Raw genomic sequence first — 13,745 nt, 5'->3', positions numbered from 1 at the left:
CAAACTAATAATCTATCAGTTACGGTACAGCCTATCAAATCCAAAAAGTTAAGTCAAGTTTTTCTTTTTTGTATGCCCAAAGGGATGCGTTTGGAAAGATCTTGGAACAGATTAGTCAATTTACATGTATTTTACTGTTCGTATAACATAAAATCCTTATAACATAAACGTTTCTGGAACGGATTATTTACATTGTAGGAGTTCGGTACTCTACTTACTATCCTCCCACAAGTAAAATAAAATTACAGTATGTGTTGTCTGAGTTGGATAAAACTGCAAATCTTTGGACAAATCTTTAGATATGATTGAGTTGTTCAGAGCTTTTGCAGTTATATTGTACATGTATTTGCATTCTTGTAGAGATATTTTGCCAAATTACTTGTTATTTTGTATTACTGTTTCAAATCTTAACTAGCGTCATGTACTTACGCTTGTTGTTATCTATAACAATTAATTTTATAGAATATTATTATGTTATATTTATTCCATATAAATACGCAATTATGCTAAATTAACTTTAATTAATAGTGCGATGTGTTTTATAAATTTCAATACGTAAGTCTAATAACCTTATCAAAATCACAGCTTCACATCTTACACACTTTGCTAGTCATATCATACACACAGCTTCAACCATAGACACGGGCTACTCATTTAATAAACCTTTTACTTTTTTCTATAAAATGCATCTTTGACACCTTGCCTATCTCACATGTTAAAGTCTAATGGGCAATACTAGTCACTTCAGAAAGTTTGCACAAGAAAAATATGTACAAAAACCAGTCTTTTTGTGAGGCCACACATGTCCTAAATGGGCCTTCACTGTTGAGATAGCCATAGTGAAAGCTTGGCTGTTAGTGTGTCCAGTTTTACCTGGTTAACTCAAAACTGTGTAAGATTAATAATGGAATGGTCTCACCGGGTTCTATTGCTCCAGAAGTAGTATTTTAGCAGTAGCGGTAACACTTCTAGTAGCTGAGAAATAAAGGTTCTTTAGAGATATTTGATTTTGCGATCTGTACTTCAGGAATAATTTTTGAGAACGAAGGAAACAGAAGTGGTAAAAAGAGTAACCAATGGGGTATTTTGTCCACTAGGGCACTTTACCACGCATAAAATAACGAACAGTAAAACATGAGTATGTAACTCCAATTTAGCATCGCACACGTAGTATAGCATTGCACATTGTTTCTAGTCATGAATCTCAACACTCCCCCTCAATGTCAATGTTTATATACTTCATCAGGTGTTGGTGTCGAACTCGTCCGACAGATTTGGTGAGAATGTCTGCAGCATTGTCATCAGTAGGGATGTAGCAGTAGTTGACATCATCTCTCTCTTTGATGAAGTTATATCTTACGTCGATGTGTTTTGTTCTGTTCATCTGTCAAGGTCGTCTGGTCGTGAGTACCATGGCGCTTTGGTTATCACAATACATGGTTGTTTTCAGAGGCTGTGAGAATCCGATCTCATTGCAGAAGGCTCTCAAGTATATCATCTCCTTTGTACCCTCAGCTAGAGCCATGAATTCCGCTTCACAAGATGATAGCGCTACAGTTGTTTGTTTCTTAGATCTCCAGCTTATCGGAGCGCTACCCATCTTGAACAGATAGCCGGATGTGGACCGGCGGTTTTAGCAACACTTGTCCAGTCAGAATCACAGTATCCTACAAGTTGACTGTTACCTGGGCTATACTTCAGTTTGTAGTGCTTTGTTCCTTGTAGATATCTCAGAAGGCGTTTCATCGCCGCAACATGAGCTGGTCCGTAGCGGTCAAGAAATTGTGAGAGCCTTGACACTGTCCAGGCTATGTCTGGCCGTGTGGCTGTGGTCAGGTATATAAAGCTACCCACTGCCTGTCGGTAGGGAAAATCTGTTTGAGTAGTATCATTTTCTCTTTGTAGTTGCAGATCCTTTTCCACTGGTGTGGTAGCTGGTTTGCAGTCGGCCATTCCATACTGTTTTAGAATGACTTCAATATATCCCTTCTGAGACATGATGTGATTTGGTCCATCTGTTTCAAATTGAATACCCAGGAACCATTGTAGTTTTCTTTGGTCGTCCATCCTGAATCGGGCGTGAAGCATCTCTTTTGCTTCTCTTGCGCCGTTCTCGTCAGTAGATGCGATGATGATGTCATCCACCCAAAAGAGAATAAGGATTTCTCTCTTGTTCGATGTTTTCTGATACACACAAGAGTCACTGTCACTTGGCTTGTAGCCCTCCTTGTAGTATGTACAGTCTGATCCAAATTGGTGTATTTTACGCATGTCCGGTTTCTGACCCGTCATGAGTTCAAACGCTGTCGATTTTGTGCGACGTTGGTAGGACCTGTTCCGGATGTACTGTGCATGTCTTAATGAATATGGCCACATTGTTTTGAATGTTTGTTTCTTTAAACATAGTTCTAGAATTCTCCATGAGCGTTCTCCAAGCTCGTTCAACTTTTCCATTTTGGTACGAGGAATAAGGAGCCGTGGTTGTGTGTTTTATGCTGTTTTCTCTCAATGTTGTGGTGAAGTGTTCACCTACATACTCTCCTCCACCATCAGTGTGTAGCTTCTGCACTTTGCCTACTATGGCAACATCTGCAATGTACTGTTTTAGAGCAGTTGTTGCATCATTTTTGTTACGGAGTGGGTAGATGTGCATAAGGCTGGAGTATTCATCAATAAAGTTTATTGTGTACTTGTGGACTTCTCTTGACGGTGGACTGATTGGCCCACAAAGGTCGGAGTGAACTCTTTGGAGTGGTTTTGTGGCTGGTGCAGCCGGTATGTTTTGATTGTGTGGCTGTTTAATGATTTTTGTTTCCAGGCATGTGGTGCATGACTTTTTGTTCATTACTGGTCTTATCTGCATTCCTTCTGTCACATCCTGGAGTTTCATAATGTCCTGGCAGTTGGTGTGTCCTAGAATTCTGTGCCATTCATCAAGCGATCTTGTAACACTGGCAGTATCTGAGCTCTCGTCTACAGTGTGGAGAAAGAAGAGCCGACCATGGGTGATAATAGGAAACTCTGTGGTCTCTGATGTCAGTTTGTTGTTTTCTGTTGAGAATGTGACTAGTGCGCCATTTGTCATTGCCGCGCGAACTGAGAAGAGACTTTGTGGGAAGCTAGGAGCATATAATGCATCTTTTAGCAAGATCTTCCGTCCTTTCTGTTCACTGTCAAGGACTGTGAACTGTGCTGTTCCTCTAGCTTTAACGATCTCATTTGATTGGTGACCGTCTGCCATTTCAATAAAGTGCTTTGTTGGTTGGAAGGATTCATCGTAGTCAATGAAAGTGTCTTTGTCATTGATCACGTCGCTAGTCGCTCCGCAGTCGACCATTAGTTTGAATTTGTGGCTGTCAGACAGTGAGTTGATTGCTTTGCAGGTATCAACCTTGAATGTGAAGGAATTTGCCTCATGAGCAGTGTTTGAAGTGGAAACTTGGATTTGTTCCCTCCTTTTCTTGTGGCAAACAATTTCAGCATGTCCTTTGAGGTGGCAGTATTCGCATTTGAGTTTGTCTCTAGAGTAACACTGTGAGGCTGAATGATTTTTCTTTCCACATGCCTGACAAATTTGACTTTGGAAGTTTCGTGGTTTGTTTGAGTGTGGATTTGAGAATGTTTGTTTGTGGGTTTTAGCAAGTCGCTGATTTCTTTGGTGTCCTCGTGCACTCGCAGTCATAGCTGTTGTTGATTCTTGTCTTTGTTGCTGCTGGTCAAAGTTTGTGAGTGCAGACTTGAATTCACTGAATATTTGGGTCTTATCCAGCTGTGTATGTACCACAATGAATGGTTGATATGAAGTGGGTAAACCTTTCAGAATAATTGCTTTTGCTAGGTAGTCGCTGATTGTCTCATTAGCTGACCTCAGTCCTGTAGCATAGTTTTCTACGCGGATCAAGTATCCGGTAATGTCCTCAGACTCCGTCATTTGAATGGTAGAAAGGTTTTCGTAGAGGGTTAGTACTCGCGGTTTTTCGGTTGACACGTAGTGACTGCGAAGGATTTTGAGCGCTTCGCGTCCATTATCAGCAGCATCTCGCATGATGAGCTGTAGTGAGTGTTCATCAAGGTATTGGGCTAGTTGAGCGTATGCTGTTTTGTTGTGTTTTGCAAAATCCGTGTGATCATCTACATCATCTTCCTTCGGTAAAATGGCGATATGCACACGTTCGTTTTGTGTATACAGATGTGCTAAGAATCTGGTTTCCCAGATATCACATGAGTTAATGTCTCCATTAAAATACAGTCTTTGTGAGTGTAATACACTGGGACTGGGCCCATAACCTGTTGAGGTAGCCATAGTGGAAGCTTGGCTGTTAGTGTGTCCAGTTTTACCTGGTTAACTCAAAGCTGTGTAAGATTAATAATGGAATGGTCTCACCGGGCTCTATTGTTCCAGAAGTAGCATTTTAACCGGGGTTGTAACAGTTCTAATAGTTGAGAAATAAATTTTCTTTAGGGATATTTGATTTTTGCGATCTGTATTTCAGGAATAATTTTTGAGAACGAAGGAAACAGAAGCGGTAAAAAGAGTAACCAATGGGGTATTTTGTCAACTAGGGCACTTTACCACGCATAAAATAACGGACAGTAAAACATGAGTATGTAACTCCAATTTAGCATCGCACATGTAGTATAGCATTGCACATTGTTTATAGTCATGAATCTCAACATTCACGACCTCAAGATCTGGTCAAATTAAGCAAAAGTGGAACCTTTTGTTCAGCATTTCATGATCTTCTAGGTGGGACAATTCAGAGGTGTATATTTTTAAAATGCAGAAAGTGAATTTAGTAAACATATCTCCAACTGTCATGTCATAAATTATGAACATGCCCAAACGCAGAGGTGGAAAATGGACACTGATGGGCACTCAGTATTACACTTACATGTACATCATTGTTGTTTGACATAAATACAAATGCGCTTCTGAAACTTCCTAGGATGAGTGAATCATTCTTTGTTACAGTGGTAACACTGAACTTATGTGGAACCTTTACTGACACTGACCATTTCGTGTAACAACAGTAACATCAGTGCAAAAATATCAAGTAAATACTAGCAAACAATTATCTATCTTTGCATTTAGCACTAGAAACTTACCTTGTTGAAGTCCACCGTCACCAGATATGGTCAAATAATTGATTCCTGCAATAAGAAAATGTCCGTTGCGCAAACGATACAAAAACATTAGGTAGGTTTTTAAGATTAATTCATGAGCTTTGGAACAAGATTGACATGCTGCTGCAAGCAGGTAGTAAAGTTGCTTTTCATTGCTAATTACTAGTTGATTTATATCAAATAATATTGAAAAGAACCAATTCAATTGAACTAAATAAAAGTTATATTATATGGAGAGTATAAAAAAGTAGACACTTTCATGAAAAGATCTTCAGAATCGAGTCCTTATAAACAATATTTTTTGATCTCCTGAGCTTTCAAGTGAATAACCTGTACAGTCATACTTCGACTTACGAGCTTGATACGTTCCGAGACTGAGCTCGTATGTCAATTTACTCGCATGTTGGTGCAATTAATTTATATATAGAACAATTAAATATATATTGATTGGTTTCCATACTCTAAAAAAGCAAATAAAACACTCAAAACAAGATATTGTAACAGAAAGAACATGTTGGTTATTGACCTAACGTACTACATGCTTTCAAAAAGCAACAAATAAAAAATAATGCAAAGAAATGTGATTATTTAAAATATAAAATTAAATACATACAATAGCAGTTAACGCTCACATTTGCCAGAGAGGGAGATATAAGTTATCCTTCATTACAACAGTTGACTTTGATAAATTTGGATTTTATCAAAGTGTTAAAAGACAAACTTAAAAGCAAACCTAAAAGCAAACTTTCATTTTTAACTAAACGTAATTAAAATTTCTTCGGCGTTCGTAGTTTGAAGTTTCTCGCTGGTTAGCTAATTTTTCCTTTTTTTCGCTTTCACGACTAGCCGGCCGTTTTAAGATAAACCTATCTTAGGACGTTTGCCTTTGTCGCCCTTTCAACATGTTGCGATTAGGATGAACACAGGTGTCGTCACAAGGGGTTAATGCACGACCACTAGCCAACTTGTCCGAATGTCTATTAAATAGTTTGGATAGATAGCGCCGGCCTTTTCACATAGCATCATTTCAGTTACGCCGTTACCGGCCAATTGTTTGTCCAATGCCATCAGCGGTCGTGAAGATCGCTGCACCGTTTAGAAACTATGGTTAGTCCTTTTGCGAACAAAATGCCCTGAATATAATCCTTCTGTTTGATAATTATGAATGTATTTCTGTCATTTTGCCGAGCTAGCTCAATCACGCATACACATTTCGCATATTTTTCAATATTTTTCCGTTTAATATCAACTGTTATCATTTGCGTTTTCTTTGTATTATCTTTCATTTTACTGGCAAACTTTCAGTCTACGCACAGTACGTTTAATTCACATAATTCTGCACAAAAAATCGTGCACAAAAAACACGGTACAAAAGTATAACCTGAGCAGTTGAAATATACAGAGTGATGCGGTTCTCATAAAACACCTCCGGCATACTTGGCAACTGACTCCAGTGCTCGTATCTCAAACATGGCTCGTATGTTAGTGCTAAAACTTGCTTGAAAGCTGGCTCGTGTCTCAAGTTTCTCGTACGTTGGAGCACTTGTAAGTTGAAGTATTAATGTAATTCTTTTTGCCTATGTAAAAGAGTGAAATTATTTATATACAAGTAGGTTAAATTTCATCACATATGAATGACTAGCTGTGCTTCCCGGCATTGCCCGGGTATTAAAATCAGCTTATAAACAATGAGAAGTAATGAAAGTTGCCTGCCACTTGCTATTAGCCTAGCACAATGTCAATGGAAAATTTCAGTAAGCTCGCTAATAAGTGTTATGCTTCTAATGACAGTACGCCATGACGTTGCGTCATGGTATTTGCTCCTATATAGCGACATATATAGGCTAGCTAACAAATCAATCTCTGTGGCCAAATAGGTACAGCGTCGGACTGGTGAATGGTAGGGTCTGAGATCTAACCTCCTTCGGTACAAATTCTTGATTATAATGATATCTCTAGTGGGACAATCCAAAAACAGACTTTGAGAAATATATATATAAAACTATTTGGTCTATGTAAAGTTGAAAGAACTGATGAGCATTAAAGATGAACCCATAAGCAATTAAGATGAACTTATGAGTAATTAAGATAAAGTTTTACAATATGTGAGCAAGCAACTCTAATATTTTGAAACTGGTTTTTCCTCAAATAGACTGTACCAGCTGAGCTACCCGGCATTGCCCAAATAATAAAAAATTCTTTAGACAGAAAATTGAGTTGTGTTTAACATATATAACAACATTTGCCATTCTAACTTTTAAACTACATATCATGAGAGAAGCGTTTTGTGTAGTTGAAATAAATTAAGAGAGAATATAAAAACAACTGTAAAGGTTTTCAAACTTTATCAAACAACTGTAAGTTTCAAACTTCCTATCATGAGGAAATGATTTTGTGCGGGACATGTTCTTTTTTAGAGGCATTAGACAGTGTGCAACTTTTGAGAATACATGTATTTAACAGATTAATAACAAAATGTGACAGAATATGGTAGTATTTTGTAGTTGGAACTACATGAAAACAATGTCTGCCAAAAATGGTTGAATGAAAAAATGGTATTAATCCTAAAGGTTAGAAACTAAATAAGTAATAATATCAGTGTTGGAAAATGAATAGTGTTTAAACTTCAAACACGGTACTCAACTTATGTTTAAAAAAATTCAAGTTGAAATAATAATAATAATAATGAAACAAACTTCAAAAACTTATATTGCAAACTTCAAAAGTTATAATATTAATAATAAAGATTGAAAACTAATTAAGTAATAATAACAGTGTTGGAAAATGAATAATGTTTAAACTTCAAACATGATACTTAAATTATGTTTAGAAAAATGCAAGTTGAAATAATAACGATAATGAAACAAACTTTAGAAATGTCACGGTCATAACGTGCGGGCGCCACGCTAAAATAATTAGCATGCGCATGGGGTATACGGTATATGAAACATCTCTGATCGATGTGCCGTTCTAGCTCAGTGGTAGAGCGTCCTGATTAGAAACTTGTCAATGCATTCGTTGTGAGTTCAATTCCATCAAAATGCGGAATTTTAATATCAAGATTTTCCCACGACCACACGAGCGGAGCGGAAGTGTGGGAGTTTTATGATAAATGCATGCGCACACAACTTACGAAAATTATTCATCAACAATGAGACGAACCCTCGTCAAGAAATTTCATCAAAAAATTTAAGCATCGGAATTTAAAGTCGTTAAAGTATAATAACGATACAAAACACATTTAAACCTATTTAAATATGTTACCAAGTCTTTGTAAACCACCGATAATATCTTAAAACTTACCCATCTGATCGGATTATACACAAATAGACGGATTAATTTGAACGTAAATTGCCACAAAAAGCTTGAAAAGCTCGGTTTAATAAAAGTTAAGACCGAAAATTGAAACGCCAATAAAGCCGTGCGACCGATTGTAGAACTATTTAGCAGTGCGCATTTCACGATAAAACCGTGCTCATTTCATCAGTCTATGGCATTTTTCACTTGTAATCGAATTTATTCGAAGGTTTCTGTAATAAACGTAGACCGTTTGAGGCGTAGACCGATTTACAGGTACGAAATTGTGGTACACAGTTTATCAGCCTGTGTTTTTTGTCCAATCACCGAAGGTTTCATTATTTGAAACGTTAACCGAAATTCTTTACAACTTATGTACAAGCTAGGGCCGAACTACAACGCCCCTTCATAACGAGAACATTTTTTATTTTGCTACAGTTTTATACGCGTGAATACTCTTATTCGCTTTCTGTTAAAGATCGCTTATCAAAGCCATTCCACATTCAACGCAACCAACTTTTAAACTGTGTATAGTACACAGTAGCTTGCCATTTTACTTCTAATTTTGCATTTCAGAGTTATAATAAACATATTTCTTTATTGTTGTTGAATTACATACATTACAATAAATTAGGCCTACAGCTTTATAACACTTTAATAACAGCTTTTATTTTGCTGCAGTTTGCAGAAATCTTCGAGACGCATGAACGCTCATAGGTTTTCTATTATTGCTGTATTACTATATTAACAATATTGGTTATTTTAATAATATCAGTGCATTTTACTTATAATATTGGCCAACATTGCATTTCTCCTATTGCAAGGGAGAGATATAAACGTGTAATATTTTCCTTTCATTGTTGTTGTTTGTCATGACCAAACACTTTTTAAATAAATTTTCTAAAAACCTATATAAATACCACTTCTCGATATTGCTACCTATTACGTTTTGAAATGTAATCAAAATTGTGTATTGTTTTTCTATTATTACTATATTAATAAAATTGATTATTCTAAGAATATCAGTGCATTTTACTTCTAATATTGGCCAATATTGCATTTCTCCTATTGCAGGGGGAAAATATAAACATCTTTTCCATTCATTATTGCTTATTGTTGTATATAATAACACCCACACCCAGTACATTACAGCTACCATTGCAGTTATCCTATTGCACTGCAGAGCCATTTGATTGCTAATATTGCATTTCTCAACCATCAGTACCCTTTATTTTTTTGCCAGTATCTCTGGCCATCTCTTTGGTCGTGGGCTGTATGACAGTGGAATTTCTAGTAATAGCAATAGCCGGAATGACAAACATACAGAAAAACAAACCTGATTGCATATGCATTATTCGAAAGAATACTATGTAAGGTATTTGGTAGAAACCTGCTCACAGATGTAAATGCAGAGTGACTAGGCAATGTATGATATACAACTCACCTTCTACTACACAGTTAACTGTGGTGGCAGTGTTAAGACCCAGTTCCAGTCCTTCATCAGCAGTATTCCGAACAGCTGTTATGTCTCTCTGAGCAGTCGCTATGTCATTTTGATTGTTTTCAATTTCCCGATCATGTCTGTTGACCTTTCCTTTGAACAAATATGAAATTTTGTTAAAGGTTGACTTGCAACAAAATTCACATTACAGTTACTTGGTATCAAAAGATTCACCATGTCTTACTCTGTTGTGTTGTAGGTGCTAAATGTGTGGAAAAGTGATTACAAGCTCTTAAAAGCTCAAAAACGAAAAGCCGCCGTAGATTGGAATCTATTTATTTCTCTGACGCAACAACGAAATTTGGTTATCGTCTTGTCACGTATGTTCTCACGTGAATTGAAAGGCCAATACAAAGCTCAATATAAAACTTATCGTGGTACTAGTTTATGACAAACACTTCGGGTTTTACCGAAAACCCCGTATCAGATTTAGATGCTCGCTACTTTACAGTTTTGTTCCGGCGTGGTCTAATCGGCAAGTCGTAATCTGATCATGTGACCCAATACTTCGCAAATAATTTCTGCAGCACTTTTCGATTATCACAAGTGACCAACAGGCTCGTCATGATCATCAGACAATGATATGTACTCCTTCAAGCTAAGGCTAAAAAATTAAACGAATTTTTACGGTAATTTATAAGATATCACTGCTAAAAGTGACAGCATTACGACGACGATAAAATAGACGCGTTGGAACAATAGAAGTAATTTTATTGAATGCGTGAAGTATATTTGTGAAAATATTTCGACGAATAAGGTTGCAAGAAAGTGTAAACAGAAACCATCTCTCACAACAACATCACATTTGAGCCGTTTTGGAAAGGGAAACTACGGCGGTCTCATGTGGCTGCGATTTTCTGTTCGTTTTTGAGCTTTTAAGAGCTTGTAATCACCTTTCCACATTTTTTTGCACCTACAACACAACAGAGTAAGACACGGTGAATCTTTTGATATCAAATAACGGTAATGTGAATTTTGTTGCAAGTCAACCTTTAATAAGAACCACAACAACGGCTTGGAAAATGAATGAGCTGGTCTTACAAAACAGTCTGCAGCTTTCACGTTTATGAGTTACAACACTTGACGTTTACATTATATGAAATTGCCTATATAATATGATGCAAAAAATTTACATAAATTCTCTACATTAAGTAGAATTTACATAAAAGCAGGTTTGCGTCATAGCGACTTTGACTGTATTTATGTTTAGTGGTAGAATTACTTTTGAACATAAGGGTAGAATAGCTAACTACTCATACTTATCATGCGCTACAACATGTATAAAGCACTCTCTACATATTTAAAGTTAAATGAAAAAGTTCAATTTCTGATATGAAGCTAAAAGCATCCCTATACTAAAACCATCAAACTTCCAAAAATATTAGTAAAAATAACCTAGAAGCGAATTCAGCATATGAGCTGAAGGGCATTGTTTTATTAAACCAAGACTAAATACCAAAAAAAAAGTAACGTTGGGATTAAAACACAGAAACCACACACAAAATGTAAAATAATTTAACAATTTTAAGCTTGAAATGACTAAATAAACCCAACAAAATTGAAAAATAGGAAAAGTTAGCTAGACATGTACTAAAAATGTAAAGAACAAGCTAATAGAAATACACAAACCCACTTATGGTTATCACAAAAGAAGTAATACAATGGTTTAAAAACATTCACGACAAGCTACAACAGTCCTTACAAATGTAGAGTAAATTTCTTAGATGTGACATTCGACCAGCAAAATGATAAGTTGGAAGAAAATAGTACATGCAAAGCCTTAAAACAACAGAATGATATCTTCCTGTGAGCCTCATTGAAAAATGCAACATAATAGACCTTCTTTGTTTAATGCGGTCTTGATACTTTGGTGCATATGAAAAATGGTTCAGCAATTACTATAAAATCTGTACTATTATTTTCAGTCTAAAACTTGTGCTTAACACACATGAGCAAGAGTGCATGTTGCTAAACGTTATTCTAAATGGCCACACGTATAGGTTTTGCTCTGCTAAAAAACTGTTTATATCCTAATATCGACAAGTTCAGAAGTGCAGAAAAAGAGTTGATGTCAGAAGACACTGTGGAAAGTATTGAACTGCTAAAAGAAAATATAATGGGCCTAAACAAAAGCAACAACCAGAACACAACTGGCCGAGCAAACGAAATAAATATTTTTGTTTCAAAAATGTTAATTTTTGCTGCTTCATGTCTTATAGATATAGCTTTTTTATGTCACGTGTTTTTGAATATATATTGGTAGCATTTGATACATTATCATTATATAACTTATAAATATACAGATTTATAGCATATTATTTCCTAGCATCCTTATGGTTATCTTAACTTGGCTTACAATGGATCGACCCAAATAACTCCTTCTATTGCACACAAAAAGCCATTTTGCTGCAGACTGTAGCAAACGTATCATTGAGTGCAATGAGCTTTTATTATACCTTGTTAAATACAGTTATGAAATAAAAACCCACTTTCAAATTTAGAATGAAATAAAAAATTGAAAGCTCCAACAGATTGCACTGAAGGATATATGATCATCGAAGGTTAATTACAAGCAATAGATATGAACTGGTAGAGATGTTACTCAACTTTCCAATGCATATTTATTTAGAGATCTACAAGTTGGAGGTAAGTTATAGCAGATTTCTTGCACTCAAAAGAATCGAGGTTGCTTCGTTCGAAAAATAGTGCAAAATATAATTGTTTTCTCATTTGTAGTAATTGTATCAGTGTTGAACCATTTGTCGTTGTAATCATTGTAATAGATCTGACTTTATCTAGCCATTACTTGCTAATTATTTCACATTTACATACCTTTACAGTTGTTTTACTTCTCTCTAAGTTTATTTGAATTGCACCTAACACTTTCACATGATATGAAGTTTGACAGGATTTGTATTTTCATTTTCATATAATGAACTTTGTGTACAACATTCAAATTCTTTGGATATTACACATTGCATAACACTTTGTTGGTTGATATATCTACCGGGGAGCCCCTTCTAAAGATGGGCAAAGTATATAATTTTTATTATATTTCTAATAATATAATTTATAAATCAATTATATAAATAAAAACTACCAATGAAAAGCACTTGATTGTATATATTTAGACTAACATAAGTTGCTCAAATTAATTGGGTAAAGAAACTTAGCCAATGGCAACTACACTTACCTGCCACTGTTTATAAGCTGTTTTAAATTTTGAGCGAATGTATAGCACAAGAAGTAAGAAATACTTTTCAACAATTGGTTTTTGCTATGCCTTAAGCTTTCTAATATTTGAATTAAGCATTGGCCCGATATCCATAGAAACAATCAATCACCTTCATTTAAAATGGTAAATGTTGTATATGTTAAATAAAAATAAATTTTTTGTCGAAAAACCTTTTTATAACCCGGGCAATGTCATGCATTCGGATAGTACAGTATATCTTTATACACATATATACCTCTTGATGACACTTACTGGTAATTGCGTCATTCCTCTCTTTTTCTTGATTTATGGCTAAACGATTGGCCTGAACATGACGACTCTGATCTACAATAAATCAAGTCAAAATGTAAACTAAAATTATTTCACCTTGATTGGTATTCAAAGCACCTATACATACTAATGCACAGCACAACTGTTGCTTTCAATAAAGAGCCAAAAAATAATGCAAATAAATGCATGATGTCTGAAATATTATACCATTTAATGAGCAGCAAAATAAAATTCTATAGTACATCTCTGGTCAGACACACCGCAAACGGACTGTCTTGTGCAAACCATTTAAATCATTAGATATTTGCACTGCTTTTT

The sequence above is a fragment of the Watersipora subatra genome, chromosome 3, assembly GCF_963576615.1.
Source record: "Watersipora subatra chromosome 3, tzWatSuba1.1, whole genome shotgun sequence".
NCBI classification, from domain to species: domain Eukaryota; kingdom Metazoa; phylum Bryozoa; class Gymnolaemata; order Cheilostomatida; family Watersiporidae; genus Watersipora; species Watersipora subatra.
The sequence above is the reverse complement of the archived record's forward strand: the minus strand, read 5'-3'. Positions refer to the sequence as shown.